The sequence below is a fragment of the Sorex araneus genome, chromosome X (assembly GCF_027595985.1).
Source record: "Sorex araneus isolate mSorAra2 chromosome X, mSorAra2.pri, whole genome shotgun sequence".
Lineage (NCBI taxonomy): Eukaryota > Metazoa > Chordata > Mammalia > Eulipotyphla > Soricidae > Sorex > Sorex araneus.
In genome coordinates this window covers 117,122,216-117,135,410 of record NC_073313.1, presented here as the reverse complement: position 1 = coordinate 117,135,410, position 13,195 = coordinate 117,122,216, and positions in this window count along the sequence as shown.

The window sequence follows — 13,195 nt, the reverse complement described above, 5'->3', positions numbered from 1 at the left end:
TCCCAGAGAGGCAAAAAAGTGTAGTAGAAATGACATCCACATGTATATGTTCATCGCAGCACTGTTTACAATAGCCAGAATCTGGAAAAAACTCGAGTGCCCGAGAACAGATGACTGGTTAAAGAAAATCTGGTACATCTATACAATGGAATACTGTGAAGCTGTTAGAAAAGATGAAGTCATGAATTTTGCATATAAGTGGATCAACATGGAAAATATCATGCTAAGTGAAATGAGTCAGAAAGAGAGAGACAGACATAGAAAGATTGCACTCATCTGTGAAATATAAAGTAACAGAGAAATAAGGACCAGGAGGTTGGCTCCATGGCTTGAAACTGGCCTCACATGCTGGTGGAAAAGGCAGCTCAGATAGAGAAGGGAACACCAAGTAAAATGTGGTTGGAGGCCACGTACAGGAAGGGAGATTTGTGCTGAAAGTAGACTAGAGACTGAACACAATGGCCACTCAATACCCCTATTGCAAACCACAACACCCAGTTGGAGAGAGAGAGAACAAAAGGGAATACCCTTCCACAGAACCAGGATGGGGTGGGGGGAGATGGGATTAGGGGGTGTGAAGGATACTGGGTTCGTTGTTGGTGGAGAATGGGCACTGGTAGAGGGATGGGTTCTTGAACATTGTATGAGGAGAACACAAGCACCAAAATGTGTAAATCTGTAACTGTACCCTCATGGTGTATAGATCTATTAGCCCTCTCTCTTCTATTTCTTCCTTCAAGGCCAGTGTTTCCTTGCTGAGTTTCGATCTTGTTGATCTGTCCAGAGGTGATAAGGCAGTGTTGAAGTCTCCAACTACTATTGTGTTGCTAGCGATGTCCTCTCTAAAATCTGTTAGCAGTTGTTTTAAGTATTTCGTTGGTCCCTCATTAGGTGTATATACATTTAGGAGTGTGAGTTCTTCCTGCTGTACGTATCCCTTGATTAGTAAAAAGTGGCCTTCGCTGTCCCTTCTAATCTTTTTCAACCTGAAATCTATATTGTCCGATACTAGTATGGCCACCCCGGCTTTTTTGAGGGAGTTGTTTGCTTGAAGGATTGTTTTCCATCCTTTGACTTTGAGTCTGCGTTTGTTCTGACCATTCAGATGTGTTTCTTATAGGCAGCAGAATGCTGGGTTCAGTTTCTGAATCCATTTTGCCAATCTGTGTCTCTTGATGGGTGCGTTTAGACCATTGACGTTGAGTGAGATTATTGTCGTGGGGTTATGTGCCATCTTTCTGTAGGAGTTTGTTGTGCTTTTAGGGGTTTTTCTTTTCTTACAGGAGCCCCTTTACTCCTTCTTTTAAGCTTGATTTCGAGTCTATGAAGTTCCTGAGCTGTTGTTAATCCATAATCCAAAATCCATTGTGTATGGTTCCTTCGAGTTTGAGTGAAAGCTTAGCCGGATAAAGTATTCGTGGTGAGACGTTCATTTCATTGAGTTTTTTCACTATGTTCCACCATTGTCTTTGGGCTCGGAGGATTTCCTTTGATACGTCTGCTGTAAATCTAAGGGGTGCTCCTTTGTATGTCATTTCCTTCTTTGACATTTCTACTTGCAGTATTGTGTCCATATCCGTGGCACCCATCATTCTAACTATGATATGTCTTGGAGTTTTTTTTATTAGGTTCTCTTCTAGCTGACACCTTTCGGGCTCCTAGGATCTGAACATCTGCATTATCCAGCTCTGGGAATTTTTCAGCAATTATTTCTTTAACTGTAGCTTTCTCATTAGGGTTGCCTCCCTGTCCTTCTGGAACTCCAATGATTCTTATGTCATTCCTCTTGGCATCATCCCTTAGGTCTTTGATTTGCCCTAGAGCTATTTTGAGGTCTTTTCCATTTGTTTGTTGTACCCTGTGGGCTTTCTGCTGCTCATCTTCAAGCTCACTAATTCTATCTTTAGCTGTAGCCATTCTACTGTTGAGGGCTCCCACTGTATTTTTTATTTTGTCTACGGTGTTTTTTATTCTTGACATTTCTGAATGTAGCTTTCCTATTTCTGCTCTCATTTCTTCCCATCATTTCTTCACTGACTGCTCCACCGTTTCTTTAAGTTCGATGAACATTCTCAGAATTTCTTCTCTGAATTCTTTATCAGAAAGATCATATTTGTGGAAAACCCCTGCTGAGGCTTCTGAACTCTTTTCTTCGTCCTCTCCTTGCTGTGGGGATTTGTGCTGTTTCTTCATACTGTCACGGTTGTATGGAGGTGGGACCTTCCAATTCACTAGAGCTAATCTCTCTTTGTGAAGTTTCGATATTTTGGTGCAATTGGAGTAAGCTAGTGGCTTATTTGCCTTTTGTGTTTAAGGTAGCTGGGGAGATATCCACAAAGTTAGTTAATGGGTCCGCTCCCTTTTGCAGCAGGTCCGACTTTAGGGGAGAGACTCTCCAAACAATAATAGTGAGTTTTGTTGAAATATTGAATGCAGTCAAAGTGAAAGTAAAGTGAAATTTATTAGTTACACAGGCGGGGGGGCTAAGTGTGGGGGGGGTAGGGGCGTGGGGGGGTTAGGGGTGTGGGGGTGCGGGGTGGAGCTATACTGGGATTCTTGGTGGTGGAATATGTGCACTGGTGCAGGGATGGGAATTCGAGCATTGTATAACTAAGACTTAAACCTGAAAACTTTGTAACTTTCCACATGGTGACTCAATAAAATTTTTTTTTAAAAAAGTTAATGCGGATTGAGACGTCTGTCAAGTATACTAGAACAGAGGAAAATAACTGCGGCCTCAGAGACCACGCCCCCTCGGCGGAGGCCACGCCCACTACCATGAAGGCCACGTCCCTCTGGCCACTGGACATTGGATTGAGGTCCCGTACAGGGCCAAGCGTGGAGTGAGCGGGCACGGACAGCTGAGATGCTCAGTGAGGGGATCAGGTGCACCTGGATGAGGAAGCAGGAAGCGCAGGGTCAATAGTGGTGAGGGGCGGAGGGGGGGGGTCCCTGACCCTGGACGCCAGCTTGAGATTGGGTGCAGGGGCTGTGTTTGGAGTCTGCAGGCACCCACGGCCGGGATGCTCAGTGAGGGGGTCAGGTGCACCTCTCGAGTAATCATTTAATTCCTTAGGATTACTTTAGATATTTGTGAGTTTTATGATTCTGTACACATTTTATCAGAGTTTGTTCCAAGTTTTTGAAGAACATTGAAATTTTCATGGGTAATGCATTGAATCTGTGTGATGCTTTGGGAAAGAAGGTAATTTTGACAATATTGATTCTTCCAATCCATGAACAGGGAATATGTTTCCTTATCCTTATATTCTTTTCTATTTCTCTCACTGTGATATATAGTTTTCATGCATAAGTCTTTTACCATCTGTTTATTCATATGGTTTTAATGTTTTGGAACATTTTAAAAAGTATTGTCATTTTATCCTTTTTCTTCAACTTACCTTTTTACATACAAAAATACCATAAATTTTTGTGTGTTTTCTTTGTAACCTACTATCTTTATGCATTAGTTTGTTTCTAAGCATTTTTGAGTATTCATGATTTTTAGCGTATATTATTATGTCATCCAAATAGTGATAATTTAACTTATTTTCCAATTTGGATCTCTTTGATACCTTTCTTTTCCTGGCTGCTGTAGAAAAGACTTTCAAAACTATGTTAAATAAGAGTGGTAAAAGTCGACATCCCATTGACTTGTGCCTGTTCTCAGATGAAAGGTTTTCAGTATGTTAGCATTCAGTATAACATTAACATTGGCTGTGGGTTTATCATAGATGGCCGCTACTATCTTTATATTCTTTCTATCCTGATTGTTTGAAGGGATATTTGCTCCAGCCCCCAGTGTCATCATTCTTGTTTATTTTTTGTGTGTGTTTGTTTGTTTTTTGTTTATTTGTTTATTTGTTTGGGTCACACCCGGCGATGCACAGGGGTTTTTCTTGGCTCATGCACTCAAGAATTACTCCTGGCGGTGCTAAGGGGACCATATGGGATGCTGGGAATCGAACCTGCGTCAGCCACCTGCAAGGCAAACACCCTACCCGCTGTGCTATTGCTCCAGCCCCAATTTTGAAGAATATTTTTATTTACTCCTCGACTTCCTCTGATCCAATTGCTACTTAGAAGAATATTAAATTTTCAAATGCTCCATCTTTTCCCAATTTTACTTTGGATTGATTTCTACTTTTGTAACTTTGTGGTCTGAGAAGATACTTGGTATTATTTCTATTTTAGTAATTTTATGAATATTCAAATTGTTTCCCAGCAAATAATCTATCCTGAATAATGTTCCATGTGCACTGGATAAGAATGTGTATTCAGATGTTAGATCGATGGGTTGGGGGTGGTGCCAGGCTTCATAACAGTATCTCACAGAAATTCAATAAACAAAAATAAATTTATATAAATAAATAAAATGGCCTATGAATTTAAAATGGAAAAGAAATAGAATATATATACAGTTCTTGGGAGAGGATTGGAGAGTCCTGAATATTTTTATTAGACCAAGTTTTTCCAGTTCCTCATTCAGGATTCTTAATTCTTTACTGATGTTTTGCCTGGTTGATCTGTTGAATGATAATAGTGGGATATTGAAGTTTTCTACTACTATTTTGCTGCCATAGATGCATCTGTTTATATCTATTAGAAGTTATTTTATAAACGTTGTTGCCCCTTCACTTGTTGCATACATGTTGATGATCATTAAATCATTTCTATCTGTTAACCCTTTAATAAGTATGTAATGTTCCTCCTTATCTTTTATTATTTCTTTAGTTTAAATGCTATTTGGTCTGAAACCAGTATGGACATCTCTACTGTTTTTAGTCTTCCATTAACCTGTATTGTTTTCCAGCCATTAGCTCTGAGGCTGTGTTCATTCATCCTGAGAGTTCAAGTGTGTATCCCGTAAGCTACAGAAGTTTAGGTTTTGTTTCCTCATCCATATTACTATTCTGTACTATTGTGTAAGAGTCTAGTCCATTGTCATTTAGAGAAATTATTGATATGGAAGGATTTATTGCTATGTGCATATAAGGAGTTTTTGGTTGCTTGTGTGATTTGGCACTTCTTTTACAGTGGCTTTTCAGTGTCTTTGCCAGAGCTGGATTAGATGCCAAATTTGCACTCAACTGTTTTTTGAGAATGTTTTTATCCCTTCTTCCATGCTGAGTGAATCCTTATGGGTAGAGAATTCTTGGTTGAAGGTTCATTTTTTTTCCATTTATTTTATTTATTTCATTTTGTGTATGCTTTTCCATTCTTTTCTTGCATATAGATTTTAATTTAAGAAATCTGCTATTATCTAATGTTTTGCTTTGTATATGTGGTTGTAAGGAGTTTTTCTTTGGTTCTTACCATTTTGATGTAAAAGTGTCTTTTTCCCTACAACAGATGACTGGTTAAAGAAACTTTGGTACATCTACACAATGGAATACTATGCAGCTGTTAGGAGATATGGAGTCTTGAAATTTGCTTATAAATGGATAGACATGGAGAGTATCATGCTAAGTGAAATGAGTCAGAAAGAGAGAGAGACAGACATAGAAGTACTGCACTCATTTGTGGGGTATAGAATAACATTACATGAGGTTGACACCCAAGGACAGTAGATACAAGGGCCAGGAGGGTTTCCCCATAGCTGGAAGCCTGCTTCATGAGCAGAGGGGAGAAGGCAGATAGATTAGAGAAGGGATCACTAAGAAAATGATGGCTGGATGAATCAATCGGGATGGGAGATGCATGCTGAAAGTAGATAACGGATCAAACATTATAACCTGTCAATGTCTGTGTTGAAAGCCATAATGCACAAAAATAGAGAAAGAGTATGGGGAATATTGTCTGCCATGGAAGCACGGGGAGGATGGGAAAGGGGGGTATATTGGGGATATTGGTGGCGGGGAATGTGCACTGGTGGAGGGATGGGTGTTTGTTCATTGTGTGATTGTAACCCAAACATGAAAGCTTGTAACTATCTCACAATTATTCAATACAATTTAAAAAAAGAAAAAAGAAAAATGTCTTTTTTCTGTCATCATCAGTTGAGATATATTTTTAAAAATATTTTTATTAATTTACAAAGTTAATCATAGTTAAATTTTAGAAATACAATCTTACAACACCAGTACCATCACTTGTGTAAACTTCCCTATGCCAATGTCCCAGTTTCCCTCCCATGCCTCAGTGTACCTCCTTCACGGGCACATTTTTAAGTTTGATTATTGTAGAATGGATCTCATTATTTCAGTTCTGTTGGTTTTGTGGTTCATGTCTTAATACTGTCAAAAAATCTGAGGCACCCCTGCCCTTGCCCCTGTTACCTCCATCTGCTCTCTTTTTATTCTACTCCTAACAACCCTCATTTCTTTCCTTCCGTAACCTTCTCAGTTACAAAATCTAGGGACAAGGGTAATCTATTTATCCACTTCTAATATATTACATTCCCTGTCTTCTTATTCTATATACCACAGCTGAGTGAGAATATCCAGTATTTATCTTTCTTTTTCTGATTTATTTTGACTAACATGCTATCCTCCAGTTCCATCAAAGTTTGAGTGGGTTGCATGATTTCATCCTCCCTTGGAGCTTCATGATATTCCATTGAGTATATATATTATAATATACATATATATATATTACATCTTCATTATCATTGGACACCAAGATTGATATCATATTCTAGCTTTCGTGCTAAGTGCTACAGTGATCAATGGTGTGGATGTGCTTTAAAAATGAATGTTTTGTGTCCTGGAGGTAGATATCAAAAAGTAAATTGCTGGGTCAAATGGTATTTCTATTCTTATTTTATTGAGAACTATCCATACACTTTTCCAAAAATGTCTCCTTGTTTTGTTTGGGTTTATTTTGGTTGATATTCCTTTGGGCCTCTTGGATCAGTGCTTCCATATCACACTCAGAAATAATTGGTGAGAAAAGAGGTTCTCACCAATTATTTCTTCAACTTCATTTTTCTCCTCTCCCTCTTTCTTTTCCTTCTATAATTTCTATGACTTTACAATTGTTCCTTTAGACATTCTTAATAGTATCCCTTACATTCTATTCTTTTAAAATTTTCTTTTTAATTTCTTCTTTCTTGTTGGAGTTGTTTAGTGTATCTTTAAGTGTGCCAATTCACCTTTTTGCTTTATCCATACTGATTATGAAGCTTATCAATGTGCTCTAAGTTCCTTTACTTCTATTTGATTTTTCCTTCAGGTTCTCTTTAAGCTTACTTTTTCTCTGCTTGATGTCATTTTCAAATCATTGAACACTGATAGTTGTCCTAAGTGCTTTTTAAGGTAGATTACAGAAGTCTGATATTATCAGGCGAGTCTTCCTGGACTTTTGTTTCACTCTATTGTTACATCTGTTTTCTTTCATTCTCCTATTGTCTCAGGTGTTCTGTTAACTATTAATGGAGGTTGGGCTGGGCTGATGCTGTATATATCTGGAGAACATTCTTGGTCTGGTGCTGGAAATAAGGAGGTTTCTGGAAAGCCTTGGACCTTTGTTACCACAAATGGCATTCCTATATCCCACATCTTATTGTTGATATTTTTTCGCTGGTAGGCTGAAGTCTGAGGATTACCTACAGGACTTTGTATAAAGAGGGTCAAGTACAGTTGTATAGGGTAGGGTTTGGGTTTAACTGGTCCACACAAGGTTTTTGTGAGCACAGATAGTTCAAAATTCTCCCAGAACACCTAAAACATGCATCCATGGTGAATTCCAACTTAAGCAGCTGCTCTCCTGCTTCTGCAGAAATGCAGTCAAAGTTGCACTAAGACTAAGATCAGTGCAGGTGGACCTAGTTCATAATTTTTACCAGTACTCTTCATGTCAAAGGTTTCATGATTTCAAAGAAAATATTTGTGTTTCATTTTACATAAGATAATTTCTCTTACTCTGTGCTACATAATAAACTAGTGTTGCACTGGGTAATAGGATGTTTCTCTTCTTCAATTTAAATTATAGAGTGTTTGCTGTCAACAAAGTGATAACTTTGGAAGTCACATGTTAGAGCATCCACCAAACACATCCTTGTGTATGTAATCATGTAGGTCTAGGATACTCAGAGCTGGAGATAATGCTATTAGATCCAAATTTTCAACAAAGATTCTTTGTTGAATCTTTTTTCATACAAGATTCTTCTATGTTGCAGTGGTAGACTTCTTTATCTATTTGCCCAAATAGTATGAATTATAGATAGCATGTAAAATTCCTAGTGTTACTTAAGAAAACAGATTTAGGATGGAGAGAGAGAGTTCAAGTGGTAAGTTGCATGCCTCAAATACACCCAGCCTCGGTTTGATCTCATGGTCCTCTGAGCTCTGCTGGGTGTCACTCTGGAGACCAGTGAGAATAACCAGGGTGGCCTTGGTGGTCCCCAACTTTGCATGGCCCAAGTGGTCCTGTCTTATTAGTCCTAGTACTGAATCACTGGCCTGGTTGACTATAAATCACTGGGAGTAGATCCTGGGCCCACTGATCACCACTTGGGCGTTCCCTCCAATGGAGCAAATTTACAAAGAAAGGGTGATTACTTGATGTCTTGATGCTTCTACTTTAGAATATTAAGAATAAAAAATGTTAGAACTCAAAGTGTTACAGAACTCTTCTAAACCAACGTTTTAGGTTTAGACTCAGAGCGCTCTCTGGTATAGCCCAAAGTGCTCCCTCTTCCCCAGTTTTCGTAAACAAGAGGCTGGAGAAATAGAACAGAGATAAAGCACTTACCTTTCACATGGTCATCTAGGGTTCAATCCCTGGCACAACATAATGTTCCCCAAGAACCACAGGAGTAATCCCTGAAGAGCAGGTGTGATTCCAAACAACAATTTTAAAGAACAATATATAATTGGGGCCAGAGAGATAGTTCAACAAACTGGAGCTCAAGCTCCCCTGACTACCACTGGGAATTACTCCTGAGCAATGAGCCAATAGTAGCCTCTGATCACTGCCAGGTGTGATCATAAAATTAGAAAATAATAAAATAAAGAAATATCTAATCATTCTATAGTGGTTTTGTTAAAGTTTAACAACCCAAAAATCGCATCCTCCTTTGGGGTACATGTTATTTTTCCTGGTATTAGGAAAGATTGAACCACTACATCCAGCAGTGCTCAGTCTTAGTCCTGGCTGTCTATACAGGGATCACTTCTGGAAGAGCTCGGGGGGCCAAACCTGGTTTGGTCACATGCATGCCTTACCCACTTCTCTTCAGCCCTGAGTGGTACCTATTCTTAATGATGAAATCACATGTAACATTTGCCTTACACGCAGTCGACCAGGGTTCGATTCCTTCATCCCTCTCAGAGAGCCGGGCAAGCTACCGAGAGTATCCTGCCCGCATGGTACAGTCTGGCAAACTACCCATGGCATATTCGATATGCCAAAAACAGTGACAAGTCTCACAATGGAGATGTTACTCGTGCCCGCTCGAGCAAATCAATGAACAAAGGGATGACAGTGCTACAGTGTTACAACAAGTTATAGAATTTCACAACGAAAAATGGTGGACTAGATCCACAAAATCCAAAAAAATGTGCATCACCAATTATCATTTGGTCTTTGGGAGACTTGTCTTCAGGGGGCTTTGCCAGTGTTCCTGGTCCTCATCCCAGGTTTACTGACCCATATACCAGACAGTTGGGAAGGAAGCATAGTGACAGTGGCCAGCAAAATGACTGATTGACAGGGCAATCTTGAGAACTTGAAAGCAGATAAGATGCATTGTCATTGTTGCAGTCACTGTAGTGACAGAGTGGGCTCGTTCTGGAATGAATCTCTTATCCGGTCCTCCCATCTCACCAATAAAATTAATCAGTTGACATCTATTTGTGGAGCGGAATTGAACAGCATAACTAGTGATAGAGGAGTAAGAAGTCATAAAAGGGCAGATTCATGACTTTATGGAAATAGACGAATGAGATGAATAAACATTAAATAATTATGTCAATAGAGTCCTGGAATTGGTGCTCTTCTCTGATTTCCATTCTGAACTCCCTCTTGGGAAGGGGGCTATTTAAAAAATGAGAGACACATTCTTCCTGTATAATCTTTTATATGCAAGGTTTTTCTATGTACATAGTATGCTTACCTTGTGTGCTTGCAGATGAATTATACATACATATTCAAGGTTTGTATAAATGTAGGCATAAACCACCCCTATTATGTTTTATGGAGACTTAATTGTAATAGCAGATTTTCACTCTGTTCATTTCACCTTGTAGGCTGTTTTAGAATTAACCCCTAGGTGAGCTTTACTGTGATGAGGGAGGTGAAGAAACAACAAAGGGCGCTTGGAGTCCAGATAACCTAAGGACCCAGTTTAGATTGGGAAAGCAGGAAAGGCTTACTATTGCAGTTCTTTCCCAATCAGTAGTAGATCCTTGGAGACTTAGAGTAGGTCTTTATCAAGATCAAGAACTATTGAGTTGGAATATTGCCTCGAGACATCAGTTTAGATTTGCAAGAAAGGCAGGGATGGGAAACTGCAGAGTTATCTTAAGGAGTGGTTCAGAAATGTTAGATCATGCTCTTCCTACAGAGCCAGTCTTTGTTTTATGTCTGGTATCTTCTACTTGAATAATTCCCATTCTTGTATTTGGATGCAACAATCTAGCATTCATTGTCATGATAAAAATAGAAAATGACAGATGTTGATTTTTTTACAGCAATTAGCCTCCTGTCTCTTTTCTGATTTCTCTAACATACTCAGGCAAAACAGGCAGGGCAGAAATATGGAAGTGGGAGTGAATGCCTTGTGCACGTAAAGCAACCAGTTGTTTTGGCAGTTAGAAAATCTGGAGGAGGTTTCATTTCAGAAGGATTGTTTTCTCTTTCCAGATTTAACCTTGTCTCATACGTAAGAACATCTGCTAGGGATAGCAGACTTTTTATATAGTTTGAATAATAACAACTTTGTCAGAGTCTTATCTATTTTGATAGTTGCCATTTAAGTCACTACTTCTCAACTTCATCTGTTTTAATAATAGCAAAAAAACCCTCATGGGATCAATAGTATTTATTTATTTCAAAAATATTGAGGGACTTCTCTATAACAGATGATACTAAACATTGGACAAGATAAAGAGAACAAAGCAGGCAAAAGTTTAATCTGGGGTCTCATAGAACTTATGTTCTAGAAGGGATTAAAGTCAGTAACCAAGAACATGTGAGACCTTAGTTCATTGTGTAAATAATCTGCCCTTCAAAATGCCATTCAAGCATCATTTTCTTCAGTAAATGTAATTTATTCCACTAACTCACTCTTCCCACCATGATAGGGAAATATCTCCTTCACAAACTTCTGGTAGAACTTAGTATATTTAATCCATTTCTTCTGTTATATTGTGAGCTCCTTCAAGGAATAGGGCATGTGTCTCATCATGTCCTTGTTGTCTATGCTCCCTGGGTGGCACATAATATGTACATAATCGCTGCTTACAGTAATAGATAAGTTTATGCCATGGTCTTGAATCTTGGCCCCAGAGTACCATATCTGACAAAGAGTTAATATTATATATATTTATATATACACATATATATAGCATTTGTACAATTCAAGCAAAACATCTTTTAAATGTAAAGAAAAGTGGAACAGATACTCCCTTAAAGAAGAGTTTAAAGAAGACATACAGATGGTCAAAAGGCATGTTAAAAATTCTTTCCATCACTTTTCACCAGGGAAGTGTGGATCGGCATGGAAAGTTTCATGCTGAGTGAAATGAGTCAGAAAGAGAGAGACAGACATAGAAAGATTGCACTCATCTATGGTATATAGAATAACAGAGTGGGAGACTAATACCCAAGAATTGTAGAAATAAGTACCAGGAGGTTGACTCCATGGTTTAGAGGCTGGCCTCAAATTCTGGGGAAAGGGCAACGCAGAGAAGGGATCACCAACTATAATGTAGGCGAAGGCCATGCAGGGGAAGGGAGTTGTGGGCTGAATGAGGGCTAGAGACCGAGCACAGTGGCCACTCAACACCTTTATTGCAAACCACAACAGCTAATTGGAGAGAGAGAACAGAAGGGAATGCCCTGCCACAGTGTCAGGGTGGGGTGGGGGGAGATGGGATTGGGGAGGGTGGAAGGGATGCTGGGTTTACTGGTGGTGGAGAATGGGCACTGGTGAAGGGATGGGTTCTCGAACCTTGTATGAGGGAAACATGAGCGCAAAATTGTATAAATCTGTAACTGTACCCTCACGGTGATTCACTAATTAAAAATAAAAAAATAAATAAATTTAAAAAAAAGCAAAGTGATATCATCTCACACTGGAAGGGAGCAAGAAATGTGAAGTGGAGCAAGGAAAACCTCGTTAACAAATGGTGCTGGCAAAACTAGTCAGCTACATGCAAAAAAATGGGCTCAGATCTCTACCTAACACCATGAACAAAAGTCAGATCAAATGGATTAAAGACCTCAACATCAGACCACAATCTATAAGGTACATTGAAGACAAGGTCGGTAAAACCTTCCAGGACAATGAAGATAAAGATATCTTCAACGATGACTCACCACTGACCAAGCAAGTAGAAACAGAGATAAACAAATGGGACTATCTTAAATTAAGAAGTTTCTTTACCTTGAAAGAAACAGTTACCAGAATACAAAGACAATCTACAGAATGGAAAAGGATATTCACCCAATTTCCATCTGATAAAGGATTGATATCAAGGATATACAAAGCACTGTTGAACTACACATCCAACTGCATAAGAAAATAGGGCGTTGCATTAGACAGAGGTATGAGCTTGCAGTGACGGAGCATGTGGAAATATCGGGATGGGGGGTGGTACTGGCGCTGCTCCCCGCCCAGTCGAGACCCTGAGTGGCTTCACACAAATGGATCCTCCGCTCCTGAACGAACTTGATCTTCGAGGCACACAAACCAACTTCAGAACCCAGAGGCTTCTTGCAGAAATGCCTCTAGACTGTGAACTAAGCTACAACCACGTGCTACCCTGAGAGAGGAAAGGTTTTTGTCCCTTGGCCTTTTCTTTCGGTGGCAGTGGCTTGGCGACTGCCATTTTTTAGAGCCCATCAGACACAGGTATGAGTTTGCAGCCACGCGGCTTCTGGCAGAAATTTCTCTGGACTTAATTACTAAAATACCAGAATTCCAAAACCGTGCTATTGCTCTCCATTACCAGCAATAGAAAACAAATTATCAAAGGATGCCTTTTCGGCAGGTCTAATTGGTGGGGGGAAATTCCAAATAATAAGAGTG